Genomic DNA, 17,371 nt, shown 5'->3' with positions numbered 1-17,371 from the left:
TCTAGCTCTGTTGCCCAGGCTGGAGTGGAGTCTCAGCTCACTGCAACCTCTGCCTCCCAGGTTCAAGTGATCCTCCTGCCTCAGTCTACCTAGTAGCTGGGATTGCAGGCATGTGCCACCACGTCCGGCTAATTTTTGTTATTTTCAGTAGAGACGGTGTTTTGCTCTGTTGGCCAGGATGGTCTCTAACTCCTGACCTCAGGTGATCCACCCTCCTTGGCCTCCCAAATTGCTGGGATTACAGGCATGAGCCACAGTGCCTGGCCAAAGCCTGGGTTTTAATACTAGCTCTGCCAATCCCCAGTGACTTAATCTTTATACCTTAGTTTCCTTACTGTATACAGGAAAAATGTTAGCAGAACCTATTCCATAGCCCTGTTTCGAAGATTAAATAGTGTTGATAAAACAACCTGGAAGAGTAAATGATATATAAATGTAAATGTCTGTTATTTGTAGACATAAACAAGCCAGGAGTAGTAACTGAGGACCAGAGGTGAGACAGAAGAGAGAGAAAGAAAAAGAGCAAAATAATGTGTGCTTTGTGACATGACCACTTCCCAATCACCTTTCCTCCAGTCACCCCATGACCAATAGTTGCCTCATCAAAGTCTATTAAACTCATAAAGTTTGTTCATACAAGGTTTTTTTTTTTTTTTTTTACAAAGCAAGGAAATGGCTAAAACTTTATGCAGTCTATGTTGTACTGAACAGGGGAATCTGGACTCTAAGAGTCAAAAGAGGCCAGGAAATTTTAAAACTGATGAATGAATAAAAATTGTGGGGTCAGTTTTGGATTCTGACAGGTTTTGAAACTGGGATAAAGGGGCTCTCAAATTACATTGGCAGTGCATAATTTTTACAGTAACATAAGAAAGCACCAGTATTTTCAGACTCTACTTTGGAAAAAAATTTAAACTCAGCCGGGCGCAGTGGTTCACACCTGTAATCCCAGCACTTTGGGAGACTGAGGCTGGTGGATCACCTGAGGTCAGGAGTTTGAGATCAGCCTGACCAACACGGTGAAACCCCATCTCTACTAAAAATACAAAAACTAGCCGGGCGTGGTGCTGGTCGCCTGTAATCCCAGCTACTTAGGAGGCAGGAGAATTGCTTGAACCAGGGAGGTGGAGGTTGCAATGAGCTGAGATTGCACTGTTACACACCAGTCTGGGCAACAAGATTGAAACTGCATCTTAAAAAAAAAAAAAAACAACGTAAACTCTCAAATGATTTCATTATTTATAATGAAAGTCTTTTCAAGTTGTGTGTGTGAGAGTCAGTTAGTGGTTTCTCCCCTTTCCAGGTAAACAATTCATAGTAAGTGGTTGCTAAGTCACGGATTGTATTTCTCAGCACCCATCCCTAGCATCTAGGCTTGGTCATGTGATTCACTGTCATTAATAGAGCATTAATATAAATGACATGTGATGCTTCTAGAACAAGACTTTTAGGAGTCAGATAGATGTTCTCCATTTCCCTTTCATACTTTTGCAATATGGATTTGAATGACAAAAATGCATAACATGTAAAGAACCTGGGCACCTGAACCACTGCACAGAGGAGAGTTGATAACCTGCCACAAGCATCTGCCTCAAATTATTAAATTAACAAAAAATATAATTTTACTAAATGTGAGCCTTTATACATTTAGGGTAAAGCTGTATAGAAACTAGAATTCTGTTACCTAATATATCAAATTACTTGGGGATGATATAATAGTATGATGGCTAAGAATAAATTCTACCATACAAATGCTGTGTGTAGCAGTTATTAGCTATGTGATCCTTGGCAAATTAATCTTTCTGAGCTTTAGGTTCCTTATTTAAATAAAATGATGATAATAATGGTACCTGTTTCAAAGTGCTAGAATTTTGCCAGTACGACTCAGTGTATGTACCTGATAAACCCAGCCTTTATTAATATCTACAATTAGGCTTATCCCTGTGGATGAGTGAATTAGCTAAATAAGCAGAACAAATGAATCCAGTTTTCTTGTAAGTATACAGAAGCATTCTGAACAGTTTAGCATAGTCTATCTAGAAGCTGGCATGGTTGTACATAAAATGGTTGCAGAGTCAGAAGGCTCACTGACAGTGCCACCTCCTTGGCCAACTTCAATGACATACCCCATTTAGAGCATAGACTCTGTAGCGCAACTGCTGGATTCAAATTCCAGCTCTGCCCTTAAGATGTGAACTCAGGCATGTTACATGCCTCTCTATGTTTCAGTTTCCTGATGAGTAAATGGGACTAATAAAGTGAGGCATATCACTGAAGATGAAAAAATAGTGGTGTGCTTCAGCTTAGTCTTAGGGTATAAAATTATACAGATACACGTTATAATTTTCTCCTTGTAAAAAAATGAAGTCCAAATTAAATACTTTTCTGGTTATAAATGACAAAATGCTCACCACTGACACTGGAGATTCTGGATATTTACAGACAGTTATACATTTAACTAGTATGTAATGGCACTTTAAACATATTGAAGCCATATGGTATAGTGGTTAAGCACTGAGGCTACAGGCACAGACTAAAATTCTAATTATTTCTTTGCCACTTACTAGCTGCGTGACAATGGTTAAGTGACTTAACTTCTGTCAGCTTCTGTGTTTTCCTTGAAGAATCCAGCCAATATTCAGAGTTCTGTGTCACAGTCTCTCGTATCAATGTCATAGGGTTGCTGACAGGGTTAAACATGACACTACACATTATAAGCCTTACAAAGGACCAGTTACATAACATGGGCTGAACAACTTTTAGCCATTCTTATTAGTAATTATTTGCCACTTGATCATTATCTGTGGAATGAATGAAATAAATGTTTGGCATCACCTAAACCTGACTGTCAATGATGAGTGAAAACAAAAATAGTAGCCATTTAAGTTCAGTGGAAAATGATTGCTGGTTTCAGGCAGTGCTGACTTGAAGATTTAATGGTGGAAACAAAGGTAAAGCTTAAAACAGAACTAATGGCCTTTTTTTTTTTTTTTTACATCTTGGGGAGGTGAGTAGGATACAACTAAGAATAAATAAGATAAATGCAATATGATATGTTACTAAAAACAGATTCTCTAAAAAATTACATTTCATATGCCATGTATATAAAATATGAAATATTTATGCTCCTTTAAAATTGTATTTAATTCTCACAATTTTGTTTTAGATGAGAAGAAAGTGAATTATTAAGAACATATTAAAATTTATGGAAACTTTGAGGAATAAAAAGCAGATATTTATATTTTACTTTAAATGTCATTTTCTTCAGGAAGCCTTCCTTAGTTAATACATTCCTAATCTTTCCCAATCTAATCAGTCTTTTATTTTAAAAGCTTTCAATAATTTTGCACTCATGAGCTGGTGAGCATTAAAGGGCTTTGTAAAAGCTGAAGTTCCATAAAGAGAGGATCTCTCTTTGCCTGTTGATACACTACTTAGTAAATGAGCTTGTAAATAACTCCAGGGCAAGAAAAATGCTTTTACTTCTTATGTACCATAAACAGTGCTCAGTGCCAAGTTCTAAAGGGCATAGGCTCTTCTCAAATGCTTCAGCCAAAGGGTATGCAGTGAGTGACAACTATGAAAATATAAAAGCAGAACAAAAGAATAGACAACTGGCATTACTTTAAATAATGTCACTAAGCCATTTACAGAGTAAAAAGCTGCCTGCTATTGTGCTATCTGGGCCAGTGAATCTAGGACATGCTGAATATGAAGAGAAGAGAAAAGCACAGGCAGAGGCCTCTGGAAGACATGCTGTTGCCTCCAGTGCCATCAGCAGAAAGGAGCCAACAGAGCTCACTTATTATAGAGCCACTTTGATTTAGGCACCAAGGGACTCATCACTGAAGCCACAAAACTCTTAGAAATTAAAGTCAATGCTTACAATTGCACTTAGAGCAAATTCAAGCAGCTCTGGAAAAAATATGCTTTATTATCATGGTCAACACATTTACTGCAACATCAAAATATCTGAATTTAGCCTTTTTTCCTTCCTTTTTTCTGTGTATAAAAATTAGATTTTTAAAATTAATTATGTGATTTATTAAATATTTTTTCCCACAAAAATATACTTTTCAAGCTGTGCTTTGAAAGAGACAATAAAGAATGATCCATGAGAAGATGGAATTATTAAGTATTATAGAAAGCCAGAGAACAGAATTGAGAATAAATTTTTACTTCAAAGGTAATTTTTTCGTACTATTTTCCTTGCTGTTTACAACAATCTTCTCAATAAGTCTCCAATACCTATGACAACTAGTATGTTTTCTTCTTTGATTAGCAGAAGATCACAGAATCTTACACTAATTATAAATCTCCATAAATTGTATATAATTTCTTAAAATGACTCTTCTGGTTTTTTTTTCCTTTTTAAAAACAATTGAACAATAGGTTGAGTATATTTATCAAGGTAGAAACTATAAGCAGGAACTAGCATTTTCAGCAGCAGGTTAAATGACCTAAAGATGATTAACTTTGTTTTGGCTTTATTTTTCCTGTGGGTTTCTAATCAACCCTTTCCGGTAGGTTTCTAATCAATACCCTTTCCTTTAAAGAACCCTTCCTCATTAGAGGATTTACATCCATCTTCAGTTTCAATAATGCCGGTAGACAGGTCAAAGATTCATTCTTACAGTTTCAAATTCAGAGTGATAAAAATATTAATATGTGTTAATTAATTTTTTATGTTTCCCAATTAATATACTTTTACATAATTACATCACTAGATATAGCAGTGTTTCAATGCAACTATATGCCTATTTATAAATGTAACTTTAGTTATTACAAATAAGTTTTAATCTTTTTCAGTTGAAACTTTCCTAAGTGTAGTATAATTATTTACTATTTGATTACTTGCCAGAATCTTCATAGTTTCAAATAAGAGAAAATAAGTATGGTATTTCCATTTACAAAAACATGCTATGGCACTGACTTTGAATCTGGAATACAGAATGTTTTTTACCTCCTTGTAGACCTAGAACATAAAGTCTGTTAAGCTTCACTAAAACTATGACTAACCATTGTGTGTACCACATTCTTTGGTTGTAAGAAAAGAATCTTTACAGTATAAATGATTTTGGAATGAGTATCACAATGTACTGGCTCAATATCAGAGGTTTGTTTCCCAAGTAAGAATTCACTAGCTTACCTGAAAATCAGTTACAGCAGATCCTTTATTCACAAGCCTCCTCTGGCCCTATGCCCCACAAAAGAAGATTTCCAAACAATCTGGGTATTTTTGCTTAAATACTTAAGTATTTTCATAAGGTTAAAAAACCTTTTATAAATGATGTAAAAGAATGTTGACAAATCACTTCTACAGTCATCGACAGTAAACGCTGGGGATTGACTCCAGGATGACCACCATGTAATTAATATCTTTATCAATCACTATTATTCCTCATAAATGTACATTTTTATCTTTCAATGATTTTCTAATAAAATATTACTTTATTTGACATTTACTGTAATGGTAAAATAGTTAAATCAGCACCAATTCTGGTTCCAAAAGGGGGAGAGGGCAGTAAAGGGAGTGAGTGCTGAAAAAAAGGACCTATAGGGTACAGTGTTTACTGTTTGGGTGATGGGTACACTAGAAGCCCAAACCTCACCATTATGCAATTTACCCATGTAACAAACCTGCAAATTTACCCTCTGAATCTATTAAAAAAATCAAAATCTTAAAATGATAATTATTTATTCTTGCTTATAAAAGAGTTAATATTTAAAAACAATAAGGTAGAATTAACTGGTTAAATGTATCAAGAGCAATGTTCAGGTGTTTTTGAAGTGATATAATAAGCAAAGAAGAGAAAGAAAGGAAAAGGGAGGTTGCAAAGTAATAGACAAATCACTTCTACAGTCATCGACAGTAAACGTTGGGGATTGACTCCAGGATGACCACTATGTATACCAAAATCAAAGCTATCCCTCCACGTATGCAGGTTTCTATAATAATTCTCATGGATACTTTATTTTGGCTTTGCATTTGGTTGACAAAAAAAATTGTGAATAAGCGGGCCTGCGAAGTTCAAACCGCATTAAGAGTCAGCTGTACTTGTTACAACTTAAAAAAGATGATTTTATTTCCTAGGAATAACAAACCAAACATAGAAGAAAAATTTACCCACTAAGAAGTTTGCTTGTCACAATGTTAAATGAAATATTATACCATGATGTGATCAATTACCATCTGAGCCTTATGCTTTGACTGAGCAAACATCATATTCACCTGTCTAACAGATGTTTATCAAGATTCTTCTGCATTAAATGCACTGTTGTGAAAGACCAGAAAAAACTTGTTGCATGGTCATTACCCTTGAGTTACTTCGGAGTTCATCTTGTGACATGAATTCTACAGATGTAAACAGTACCACATGAGAACTCCCCAAAAGTCTTATGAGACTTAAGAAAATTACTTTTGGTCCTGGTAGGAAGTTGAAATTTGGGTAGGGCTTGAATGAAGAGAAAGATTTTGACAGACAAACTGAAAGATTAAGAATTTTCTGGGTAAAGCACTTGCAGAGGCACAAAGAAAGATGCTTTGTGTTCGTGAACCCCAGGAAGACAGGTCTGAAGCACAGAAAGAAATGAAGTTACACATTTGAGAGATGGAACACAAATAAGAATCATTTGCTCATGTCAAATAAAAGTGGACATTTTTTACTAATATTTTTGTTACATACATCACATTGGTTTCACATGTGCACAATACCTGTGGCCTACACCATAAGTTAAATTACTAAAATAAGTTCCTATCTATAAACTTTCTGTGATCTACTAAGGACGGTTTGGGGAAATTGAATAAACAGAATTCAGATTGCAGTGCAGAAAGAGAGGGAATACAGAAAACTCTTCCAAAAGTTTCTTTCATTCTAGAAAACTTCTCTGTATGTGGTACAGGCTTTGTGCTATATACTGGGATACAATCACTGAAATCACAGACATGGTCCTTGAGCCCCAACTGGGAAAATTAGGGTTGAGTGATGTGCTTTTACTACTTTATGTAAACAGCTAAGCCAGGTATCAATTTTAGTGCAAAGTTGAAGATATAAAGAGCCTTAACTATGGGGGCATAAGTCTTCATTCTGAGAATCACTGTGTCTAACAAGAGATATCAACAGATATATGGTATAAATGTAAACATGACAGGTATATGGAAAAAAACAAAGTCATGGAAGTAGGGTAAATTAACTCCTGACTCTGAGAAGCAGAGAACAATGATAGAAATGATTATTGTTGGCCGGGCGCGGTGGCTCAAGCCTGTAATCCCAGCACTTTGGGAGGCCGAGACGGGCGGATCACGAGGTCAGGAGATCGAGACCATCCTGGCTAATACGGTGAAACCCTGTCTCTACTTAAAAAAATACAAAAAACTAGCCGGGCGACGAGGCGGGCACCTGTAGTCCCAGCTACTCGGGAGGCTGAGGCAGGAGAATGGCGTAAACCCAGGAGGCGGAGCTTGCAGTGAGCTGAGATCCGGCCACTGCACTCCAGCCTGGGTGGCAGAGCAAGACTCCGTCTCAAAAAAAAAAAAAAAAAAAAAAAAAGAAATGATTATTGTTTACTAATATCTTCTTCTGCATTGCAGGCACTAAGTTGCTGGCTTAGAGCAGACCTTAAAAAATGTTCTCCTTAAAGGACTAGACAGTAAATATTTTTAACTTTGTGGATTAAGCAGTCTCTGACTTTGTAGCATGCAAGTAGCCACAGATAACATGTAAATGAATGAACATGGATGTATTTCAATAAAACTGCTTATGAACATAAAAATTCGATTTCTCAGACTTTTCACATATCACAAAATATTATTCTCATTTTTTTCAACCACTTAAAAAACATAAAAATATTTATTCTCACATGGGCCCTAAAAACCAGGCTCTAAGCCAGACTTTGGTGACCTCTAACCTAACAGAGTGAAGGCTGAGTAACAGAGCAGAGGGGAGGGAACTGGCAAATAGAAAACTTGTATTTCTGTCTGGCAGATTATGCCTAATTTGGGATGAACATACTTCTGGGAGTTCATAAACATCTTTCATGTTTGTTTACACGGTGGTGTAAGTGAACAAGTGCAATTTACTGAGGCTAGGACTGACAGATTTCACCAGATCCTCAAAGTGGATTTGACTGGAGGAACTTTGAGAAATACCGACTTAGAAGAACTCAAGCGTTAGATATTAAGATTCTATTCTTGTATTCTATTAATTACACGTAATGAACAGATAAAAATATTAGCTGGATTAATCTGCCCCTGACTACCATTCATGAACGATGTTACTGATACCTTTTCTTTATCTACTTACCCTTGTATTTGGTTCCCTAGAATTATTAAAACTGCTATTATTACTGATCCCTTGCCATGTGTCAGCTACTTTGCTAAACTGTTTAAAAAATTTATTTAATCTTCACAACAGTCTTCTGAGGTAGGTACCATTTATGCTTCCATATTCGAGTTGTGAAACTGGCAGCTAAAAAAGGACCTTTACCTTTTTGTTTTCTGCAGGAGTCTCTTCTAGATCCTCTTTATTTGTATTTTATACTTCTTTCCTAAATAACTTCATTAATTTCAATTGCCAGTTCTATGTTGTTGATCCTCAAATTGCCTAAAACACATTTCCAATGATAGTCCCAAGCTCAACATGGCCAGAATTGGCAAATGTGGTCCTTTCCCACAATCAACCTCTTAGTAAATGGCAACATCACGTACCCTTATCTCTAATATTCCTCTCCTCCCTATTGCCCAAATGCTCAGACACAAAAGACTGTTTATTCTAAGACATAATTCTAAGCTCCTTCCAGTTCCACCCTAGTACAAGCATCCCATGATGGTGTACTAAGCGGTCTTAAATACACATTTTTTTAAAGTGAAAAAGGCAATATTATAGAACAAAATTAAATATTATAAAGCTATGGTTGTTTAAAAAATCTATATCAAAAAGGCTTCTCTCTGTGTGTACATACAGTTGGAATGGGATTATAGTAAAGTGGTTAAGAACATAAGCTCTACTTCAAGTGTTAAGAGTTGTGATGCCTCAGACATGTCATGGAACCTGTAAAATGGGAATAATAATAGTATTTCATGGTTGTTTTTTGTGAATTGAAGGAATTAACACACATAAAAAATTAAACACTCGGGAGGCTGAGGCAGGAGAATGGCATGAACCTGGGAGGCAGAGCTTGCAGTGAGCTGAGATCCGGCCACTGCACTCCAGCCTGGGCAACAGAGCCAGACTCCGTCTCAAAAAAAAAAAAAAAAAATTAAAACACTGGCTGGCATGTAGTAATTGCTCAGTAAATCACAACTATTATTGCTAATGGTTTTATCAATATTAATAATACAAATGCATAGAATGATTATCCAATAATAAACTATCATTTTCACACTGACTTTGCAATTAGTGGTGATACCACAGGAGTTTTATATATCTACTTTTTGCCTTTCTGTACTTAAAATGTGAAAATCATTAGTAAAATAAATCCACAAAACTTTCTATTTTAAAAAAACACTCTGAATTAAATAAGGATATATTAAAATTAGTCATCTTAAAAACAATCAGACACATTTCTTGTTACATCTTTAGCTGCCTGAAATGTTTTGTGACACCTATTCTGAAACTGATCTCATGCTTAACAATTATCTTAGTATAGTGAAAAATATCACCATGTGTAATTATTTTAGTGCTAAGTGTTGTGTTTTGAAGGCACTTAATAAATTTAGTTTCCTTTCCTCTTCCAAATCCTGAAATACAAATTAATTATAAAAATTAATTCCACTGAAATCAATAACTTTTTTCTGCCAAGCCAACCTAAAAGTATATCTACATCTTAGCCAAACTCAAAATTTATATTTCAGAGCAAGGAAAAGAACAAACATAGACCAGCTGGAGTATGTTTGAAAATACTAATCCTTATTAGGGCATCTCTTCAGAAGATGAGTTACTTTAGCTGAATTGAATCTCTATTAACAGTAGTGAATTCCTAAGGCAGACAGCAACAGTAAATAAAAGAATCCATGCTTACATTCATTTGATGGTTTTGCCGACTTGAGAATCATTTCTGGCACCATGATTTTGTGTTCAGGAAACAAAGAACATGAAACATTACGTTCTTTGGAATGTTTTTATTGTGCCATTAAATGAATCAAGTAAATGAGGCAATAAGGCATGAATAAGGAATTTAGATTTCGGCAATATTTTGATCCACAGTAGCTTTCAGTTTCTGAAACTTTGGAAGGGCCAACATCCTTTGTAAGAATTTTTGGCTTATATTGTTAATAACCAGCAGAGCCAAGAAAACATTTCTTAGAATGTTCAAAGACACTACCTTAGCCTTCCTTCCCTGCAGCCATAACATTATTTTTCTAGGAGAAAAGGCAGAGAGTCTTCACAAAGCCATACCAGATTTAAAATACAGAGAATATTTTGGTAAACTGTATTGGTTAGAAGGAGAAAAATAAGTCCTAAGGCAAGTATCATCCATTTTCCCAAGGTAAATAAAGTATGCTATCCAGAAAGGTTCTCTATTGATTTATTTCATGACTTGCATTACCTGTGTAACTTTTGGGTAATAAAACTGGAAAAAATTAACAGAAGGAGATTTAATATTTTGCATATTTATTGGCATAATTATTGTCTAAAGACAATAAGAATTTTAAAATAATACCTTGAACTCATTGTAAATTAGCTTATTCAAGCACTATCCCTTTAGATGTGAGTTACAGTTATTTCAGTGTATATTATTCATTTCTTGACAGTAGAACAAGGAAAATTTCGATAGTTTCTATGTATGATTTCATCTTGAGAAGTTAGTGATATGCCTTGGAAATTCATAAACACTTATTAACCCATTGTGAAATCTAACATCTATAAATCTACCTAAAACACCTTAGAATATTTATATTTATTGTCTGTATAATCTTGTAGAATAGTGAACTCCATATAGTTTTGAACTCCACTATGGACCTCCTGAAGTCCTTCATTCCCTTGATTAGAATGAAAGAATTATTTAATTTCCTAGAAATAAATTGTCAAGGCAAAAAAAAAAAAAAAAAAAAGCCATTTAGAGCCATATTAAGAAAAAGTGAGCCGGGTGAGGTGGCTCATGCCAGTAATCCCAGGACTTTGGGAGGCTGAGGCAGGAAGATCACTTGAGGCCAGGAGTTCAAGACCACAAAAAAAGAAAAAAAAACAGAAGAAGAAGAAGAAGAAGAAGAAGAAGAAGAAGAAGAAGAAGAAGGAAGAAGAAGAAGAAGAAGAAGAAGAAGAAGAAGAAGAAGAAGAAAGAAGAAGAAGAAGAGAAGAAGAAGAAGAAGAAGAAGAGAAGAAGAAGAAGAAGAAGAAGAAAGGAAGAAGAAGGAAGAAGAAGGAAGAAGAAGGAAGAAGAAGGAAGAAGAGGAAGAAGAAGAGGAAGAGGAAGAAGAGGAAGAAGAAGAAGAAGAAGAAGAAGAAGAAGAAGAGAAGAAGAAGAAAAGAGTAAGATTTTCTCATTTCTTGGGAAGACACAATATTAACAGATAAGAATGAAAGAGCAGAGCTTCAATTTTCTCCAATAAGAATGATAATACGCATGCTAGAAAGTCAGACTAAACAGTAAATAGCAGCCCAAGACAGGTGAATCACTAAAATGGGCTTAAGAATCTAGACTTAACCAGATATTTTCTCAAAGTCTTAAAGAATGTGGCAATATATTCTCAAAGAATCTTATGGTGATTTCAGACACCTTGGCAAGGACACTGGAGATGCACAAAGGCAGGGGATGACAATCTTGAAGGACAAAAGAACAGCTAATGTGAACCAGATACCTGCAAGGGAGGCCTTGACCCCTGATAAATGTTTTTTTAAAGTTATTTTCCAGATGACTTGCATTATCCAAACTTAGCTGGGTAAGTGCTGCTCAGCAGGATTTTAATCATATCAATTAATTTCTTCCAACATAGCTCACCCTATATCCTCACTCTCTCCATTTGTTAATACCTCATTTGCACTGAGAAGATCAAGGAGCCTCTGACTCAAGCTCCTTCAGCTTTCAATATTCTCACTGCAATATTCCTTTGTATTTCAGCCATTTCCTCTTTTCTATCATACTCAGGGAAACAAAATCAACCTTCTCTGTCTCCGAGAATAAACTTGTGTTCTTGAATTATCGCCTCTGTTCTCTGGAACTTTGCACAATTAAAATTATTTGTATCATATCTTTCAATCTCTCCATCTAGAGGTGTTATATCCACTCTTCACTCGGAAAAATGATCAGATTCCTTTGTTCAGAAACATGCATGAACACACACATCACACACACCTCTTACTCCTACTACTCCCTCAATTACAGAGTCTGGTACATGAAAAGTGCTAATAAATGTTGGTAGAATCAAAGAAAAGAGAACTGCTACATTTGATCTCTTTCCTTTCTAATGCTAAGCTCCCTGAAGAAAAGTTCCTAAGAGTTACCTCTATTTATCCATCTTGCCAGCCCCAGCACCGTGCATATGAACAGACTTTAGGGATGGTGAAGGCAGCGTCATTCTAACCCATTGTGTACCTTCTAGCTCTATTCCCTTGGGCTCCACCCCAGAGTATCTCCTGTTCTAGCCTTTCCCACCCATGACAAGAACTGTGTGCAAATCTAATTGTGAAGGGGAATTAAGATAGAGATGGTTAGAGAGAGGGAGCTGAAATGAATGACAAAATGGAGAGTGGAATGGGCAGCAAGTTGACAGTGAAGTCAGAGAGCTCAATTTAGGAACTCAGAAAAACAAACTGTTGAAATAATGGGGACAGCATATGGAGTTAGAGGGTCTTGAATAGGGTTTTGAAGGAAAGGATCTGCACAGGGGAGAAATAAACTTTGATAGTGGAAAAATATTGGAAAGGTACAGAATACTTATTACTAAAGAAGCATAGAAGTGATTTTTAATACATTCATACTACATCATAATTGACAACTGTTTGAAAATTGTGAAAGAGTCCTGTAATATTTTCCATAGTTAGAATATAAACATCAACATCTTGTCAGTATTTGGAGAAAAGATATTACTCTAACAAAGTATGCTCAGCTGTTAATGATATAATACATAATTTTACTAAATGGTTAGAACAAATCATCTACCAATTCTGCATGTGCCCTCATCCTAGGGACTTAGATCCTTGACCCATTTTTCTCCCCACTACCTTTGATAACATATATAAATAGAACTAGATTTTATTATTTCTGGCATTTTACTTTACATTTTTTCATTTTGTTCGTTGGTTCGTGTGTATTTCAGGTGTGATTTCCTTCCACTGTAAATGATACTTCTATTTTTAAAACACCCACTGTGCCTGGGATAGTACTGCAGATAGTTACCCAATAGTACAAGTTAAAGTAAATTGAGTAATTTCTAGTTTATAAAGCTGATATTTTACATTTACAGATGTTTTCTTCATAAGAGCTAAAAGTTCTATTAGAAATCATAGTCTCAGTTGTACGAAGCTTATTTGATTTGAGATCTGTCCTGAGATGAGGTATCCATGGGAATTAGAGAAACATTTCATATAGTTTTAAGTTTCACACAGATTCCTTTTTCATATCCCAGGAAACAAGGCATCATTTTCAACATTTAATCAATGTACTCCTTCCCTCTGTTGTGCAAAGTCCTTCCTTGTGTACTCATCCTGATTTATTTGTGTTTTTATGCTCAGGCTTTACTTCTTCAAGAAAGCCTCTCGGAATGAGTCTCGTCCTTTCCTGTGCTTCTGTTCTACTACTCTGACACTTGTATTTAATATAATTGTCTTTTCTGAGCTGAAATATTCATATGTGATTTGCTCTACGATACTGTGATATCCTTGAGAGCAGGAACAGTACGCCATCCCTTTATCCCTAGCTCTTATCCCAGTGCCTGGCATGATGCCTAGCATATACTAACCACAAAGATGCTCAACAAATGCTTCAACTTATTTCAAAATCTCAAATGTGCTTGTTCTCTCTCTCTCTCTCTTTGCAAAGTGGTTAAAAGCATGGGCTTTGGCACCAGGTCGCCTGGGTTTAAATTCAGGCCCAATCAGTTATGAGACCTTGGGAAAATTACCCAATCCCTCTAAGTCTTAGTGTCTTCAACTTTAAAATGGGAACAAAAACATTTCATAAGTTTCTTGTGACCAATGAAGGAGCGAAACTGTATACACTCATACAAACATAACTTAAGAGAGCATGGAAAAAGCTCTAGAAGTGTAGATATATTATTTTTATCCACTTGGATACATGAATACTTATCATTCTTATGAAACTGATTAGTATAATTTCAAAAGTGTATTTAGAAATGACTTTGCACAGTTTTGTAGAACCTTCCCAATAATGTTTTCATTTTCAAGTGAGGAGAAGATACAGGATATTGTACGGAATATTATACAGTTAGTATATGAGTGAGGGGACAATTCCTTACATTACACAGGCTGAGCCACTAAAACCAGCAGAGATGAAAAACTTTACATTTTAAAACCCAACCTGCAGTTTACCTAGAGCTTCATTCAGTTCCAAAATATTTCTGGCTCGGGAACATTTTCTTAACATTTGCCATTCTTTACTACTTCATACCCTTTCTATCTATATTGAAAGAAAGGGCTGAAAATTAAGAGAATCCGAACTTGTTTAAAGAGAGACATCTAAGATGGGCTTTCTTATGGGAGATTAAAATTAAGTAATATTTCATGCGGGAATAGGAATCCAGAAATTCAGATCTCATGGTCAATGCAGAAGCTGAAGCAATAAAAACGAACCTTTCTTAGAATAATTCTGAATTTTGTTAAATCTCTGTAGGAGAGATGAAACACAATTAAATTAATGGGGAAAATCATTAGTGGAAGTCCTAAGAAAGAGAAATATCAGGTTATGCACTAAAACAAAGAGGGGTGATAACTGAGGGTTATCAACATTTGTCACTTGCTTTAGAAAGATCAAGAAGATTGAAACCTAAGGATAGGCTATCAAATGAAAGGTAAAATTATTATGTAGAAAGAGAAGCATAAAATTTTACACATAGAAAGTCCACAGGAGAACATCCCATTCAACCCATCATTATATAAAAAAACTGAGTTGTAGAGAGAAGTCAAAGTTCATTCATTGAGTCACTTTGGAACAGAACTACATATTTTGGTATCTTGGCTTCATAATCCCATTTCCTTTTTGCACCTGTACATTGCAATCTAATCTCTGAAAAGAGGATATTCCATGAAGTTATTAACAACACAACTTCTGGGAAGGAAGATATTACTTGATGTCAACATCTGACCATAACTGAGATAAAACACAAATGAAAAAAGCAAAGAGACTAAGTGTTTTAATGGCAATAATTTGAACCCATTACCTATTAATACAAAGATGAGCCACAAGAATAGTTTTTATGCAAAATTACTGTTGTGTTTCATAAGAAAACTATGCTCAAGTAATGAATGATAGGGTACTAGCTAGCTAGAGAGGAAAAGAGCGTAAAGAGGGAGAAGAAAGAGAAAAAGAGAGAAAAAGACAGACTGGAAAGTTGAGGGAAGAAGAAAAACTAACTCTCAAACTTACAATCTCTCACATAGGAAGCACTGGTTTCCTTCAAGGACATCAAATAATGTTTCCATTTCATCTAAGTATTTTGAAATCTGGTGGTCAAAACCTTCTCCGCCACCTCATGCTGTAAATAATTACTTCAAAACCAATAAAAATCTATCCATCTGACAAAGGGCTGATATCCAGAATCTACAAAGAACTTAAACAAATTTACAAGAAAAGACAACCCCATCAAAAAAATGGGCAAAGGATATGAACAGACGCTTTTCAAAAGAAGACATTTATGTGGCCAACAAACATATGGAAAAAAGCTCATCATCACTGGTCATTAGAGAAATGCAAATCAAAACCACAATGAGATACCATCTCAAGCAAGTTAGAATGGCAATCATTATAAAGTCAGGAAACAACAGATGCTGGAGAGGATGTGGAGAAATAGCAACACTTTCATACTGTTGGTGGGAATGTAAATTAGTTCAACCATTGTGGAAGACAGTGTGGTGATTCCTCAAGCATCTAGAACCAGAAATACCATTTGACCCAGCAATCCCATTACTGGGTGTATACCCAAAGGATTATAAATAATTCTACTATAAAGACACATGCACACATGTTTATTCCAATACCGTTCACAATAGCAAAGACTTGGAACCAACCCAAATTCCCATCAATGATAGACCAGGTAAAGAAAATGTGGCACCATGGAATACTATGCATACATACACCATGGAATACTATGCAGCCATAAAAAAGGATAAGTTCATGTCCTTTGCAGGGACATGGATGAAGCTGGAAACCATCATTCTCAGCAAACTAACACAAGAACAGAAAACCAAACACCAAATGTTCTCACTCATAAGTGGGACTTAAACAATGAGAACACATGGACACAGGGAAGGGAACATCACACACCATGGCCTGTCAGCGGGTGGGGGCCTAGGGGAGGGATAGCATTAGGAGAAATATCTAATGTAGATGTCGAGTTGATGGGTGCAGCAAACCACCACGGCACATGTATACCTATGTAACAAAACTGCACTTTCTGCGCATGTATCCCAGAGCTTAAAGTATAAACACACACACACACACACACACATACACACCAAAAACCAGGAAGCACCACGATAAAAAAATTAAACAAAAGAAACAATACAAACGAAAAATGCCTCTTATACTTACTGTAAAGGAACCTGACTCTAAAGAAGACAAATAATTCTCCATAACAGATAGAACAGCTCATCTGACTGGAAGAGCAAAGATGCAGATCCATCACAGGGATGCTATCTATTTTAGGTTCATTCTAATCCTGTAATTTTAAGACATGACTCAAATTTCCTACTTCTAATTTATTTGCCAATATATCCAGTAGAATGAATAATTTAAAATAGGTAATTTCCAGAATGATGAGTGAGACATAAAAAGGATTTTGTGAAAAGCTTTTTGGTATAAGTAAATTTTGTGATAAGGTTCTTGCTATTAAGGAATAGAAAATGGAACCAATGTTGGTTTTAAGAGGAAAAACAGTTGCTGACTATTTAAATCGCATCAATATTTCACTTACCGTTGATTTTACATAATATTGAGCATAGTAATGAATAGTCTAACCTGTCTGACCAATTTTATGTAATTTTAAGCAGTGTTTTGTTATATCTTACAATACAAAAATAGCCACCCTCCCTTTTGTATTTGCTTTTTAAATATATACCTTTAGGGCATTATGCTTTTAAATTTATAAGCAGCAGAAAATATCTGAAACACATATTCGTATTAAAACATTATTCTTTGTATAAAACCACTGACCCATTTTTCTAAAGTAAAAATCACTGCTGGGTTTTTACTGATA

The 17,371-nt window shown here is 35.5% G+C and overlaps 1 protein-coding gene across 49 annotated transcripts in view; it reads right to left on the bottom strand.

The window, feature by feature from the left end:
• RIMS1 (regulating synaptic membrane exocytosis 1) overlaps nucleotides 1–17,371 on the bottom strand; it is a 519,140-nt gene that overhangs the window by 53,902 nt on the left and 447,867 nt on the right. The gene's annotated exons all lie outside the window — the stretch shown is intronic.

Source organism: Trachypithecus francoisi, unplaced genomic scaffold (assembly GCF_009764315.1).
Source record: "Trachypithecus francoisi isolate TF-2019V2 unplaced genomic scaffold, Tfra_2.0 Lachesis_group10, whole genome shotgun sequence".
Taxonomy (NCBI): Eukaryota; Metazoa; Chordata; class Mammalia; order Primates; family Cercopithecidae; genus Trachypithecus; species Trachypithecus francoisi.
The sequence above is the reverse complement of the archived record's forward strand: the minus strand, read 5'-3'. Positions and strand labels throughout refer to the sequence as shown.